We start from the raw sequence: 2,939 nt of genomic DNA, 5'->3' as shown, positions 1-2,939 counted from the left end.
TGAAGAAGATTTCAGAATGAGAGAATGAAAGAATGAGAGATCAAACATCTAAAGTAAAGAATTAAGATGTTTTCTTTAGTTTGATTCCCTTATTATGAGATGATTATAACCAAAATATTATCATGGTCATCAAAATATTATTATACATATTAGAATACATATGTATTTTAAATCAAAATCATATAAGAAATCAAAGAAGAAAAGAAGAAGTACATAAAACAAAGAAACAATAAAATTCAAAACAATGTCAAATAAATAGTAAACCAAAAATATAATCAAACTTTTAATTGTGGTTTCAACCTATGCAAGAACATTATAAAAAAACAAAGAAAATATTTAGGATTTGAGATATGGTGGAGGAGGATATGAGAAATGTTATTTATAGGATATAAAATGATGGAAATTACATTTCTAAAATAATTAAATTAGAAGGGTTACATTTATATTTAATAGTGTATTTAAATGGAAATGAATGGAGAAAAAAATCAATTCACAATTTATGTAATTTCATTTAAGGGTTAGTTTTATTATTCATTAAGGGGTTAGTGTTACTATTCATTTAGGGTCTAGGGTTACTATTCATTTGGGGATTAGGGTTACTATTCATTTGGGGGTTTGGTCACTATTCATTTAGGGGTTAGGGTTATAATTCATATAGGGGTTAGGGTTTAGGGGTTAGGGCTATTATTCATTTAGGGGTTAGGGTTACATTCATTTAGGGTATAGGGTTACTATTCATTTAGGGTTTAGGGGTTAGGGTTACTATTCATTTAGGGGTTAGGGTTACTATTCATTTAGGGTTTAGGGGTTAGGGTTACTATTCATTTAGGGGTTAGGGTTACTATTCATTTAGGGTTTAGAGTTTAGGGGTTAGGGTTACTATTCATTTAGGGTTTAGGGTTACAATTCATTTAGGGGTTTAGGATAACTCTTCATTTAAGATTTTGGGTATAGGGTTTTTTAACATTTAGGATTAGGAAAATTTATTTTAGGATTAAATCAAATAATTTATTTTAAGATTGTATTCTAGTAAATTTATATCAAACAAAATTATCAAAAAAATTAGTAACTATGTGTAAAAATATTATGTATAAATATTCCTCATTTCAAAGTTTAAAGAAATAGAAATAGAAGCTATGTATATATGTAAAAATAAATATAGCTAACAAAAATAAAAAATATGAAATTTTAACCAAAGATATTTTATCTTGAAAGATAAAATAAAAAATGAAATTTATAATAATATTGGGTAGAAGTTACATTTGAGTTAAATGTAGAATTACACATGACATTAAATGTGAGTTAATTAGAAAGATTTTTTTTTTAATTTGTTTTGTTTTTTCTATGAAAGGAATACCAAGTAGCCCAATGAAATTTTAAACTTACACATGATTTGTTTTTTTTGTTGATATAAACTCATACATAAAAAATCAAATTCATATTATTTTGTAAGTGACAAACTAAATTAGTTTTCTTATAACATCATATGAACTTCAATCTAAAGAATTTTTAAAATCTTAAGAAAACTTCTATCTTTTTGGTTTCCTTTTTTAAATCTCACTCATCAATTTATATTATAGTGCTAGATTTCATACTAATATTTTCATCTTTAGAGAGTTTAATTAGATGGTATTTTTAAAAATTTATATTCTTTTTCTATATTATACTCCATTTAAATTTAAGTGCTATAAGAGAATCTTCATGACCTTGTTGGATGAATATAGTAGAAGAATATTTAAAATGGATTACTTATAAGATGATAATCTAAAATATACAACGGAGATAAACCTTTTAAAACATCTAAAACAATGTAGTATTTATATATATATTTGACAAACTCCAAAAATATAGAATTAAGATTTTACAATGAGATTTGAATTGATTTCTTAAACACATACAACAACAACAACAAAAAAATAAAAGATTTGAGATATAGTTGAAGAGGATTTCAGAATGAGAGAATGAAAGAATGAGAGAGAGATCAAACATCTAAAGTAAAGAATTAAGATGTTTTCTTTAGTTTGATTCCCTTATTATGAGATGGTTATAACCAAAATATTATCATGGTCATCAAAATATTATTATACATATTAGAATACATATGTATTTTAAATCAAAATCATATAAGAAAACAAAGAAGAAAAGAAGAAGTACATAAAACAAAGAAACAATAAAATTCAAAACAATGTAAAATATATAGTAAACCAAAAATATAATCAAACTTTTAATTGGGGTTTCAACCTATGCAAGAACATTATAAAAAAACAAAGAAAATATTTAGGATTTGAGATATGGTGGAGGAGGATGTGAGAAATGTTATTTATAGGATATAAAATGATGGAAATTATATTTCTAAAATAATTAAATTTAGTTTAAAGAAATAGAAATAGAAGCTATGTATATATGTAAAAATAAATATAGCTAACAAAAATAAAAAATATGAAATTTTAACCAAAGATATTTTATCTTGAAAGATAAAATAAAAAATGAAATTTATAATAATATTGGGTAGAAGTTACATTTGAGTTAAATGTAGAATTACACATGACATTAAATGTGAGTTAATTAGAAAGAATTTTTTTATAATTTGTTTTGTTTTTTCTATGAAAGGAATACCAAGTAGCCCAATGAAATTTTAAACTTACACATGATTTGTTTTTCTGTTGATATAAACTCATACATAAAAAATCAAATTCATATTATTTTGTAAGTGACAAACTAAATTAGTTTTCTTATAACATCATATGAACTTCAATCTAAAGAGTTTTTAAAATCTCAAGAAAACTTCTATCTTTTTGGTTTCCTTTTTTAAATCTCACTCATCAATTTATATTCTAGTGCTAGATTTCATACTAATATTTTCATCTTTAGAGAGTTTAATTAGATGGTATTTTTAAAAATTTATATTCTTTTTCTATATTATCCTCCATTTAAATTTA

Source organism: Camelina sativa, chromosome 8 (assembly GCF_030686135.1).
Source record: "Camelina sativa cultivar CO46 ecotype springtype chromosome 8, ASM3068613v1".
In the NCBI taxonomy this organism is placed as follows: domain Eukaryota; kingdom Viridiplantae; phylum Streptophyta; class Magnoliopsida; order Brassicales; family Brassicaceae; genus Camelina; species Camelina sativa.
The sequence above is the reverse complement of the archived record's forward strand: the minus strand, read 5'-3'. Positions refer to the sequence as shown.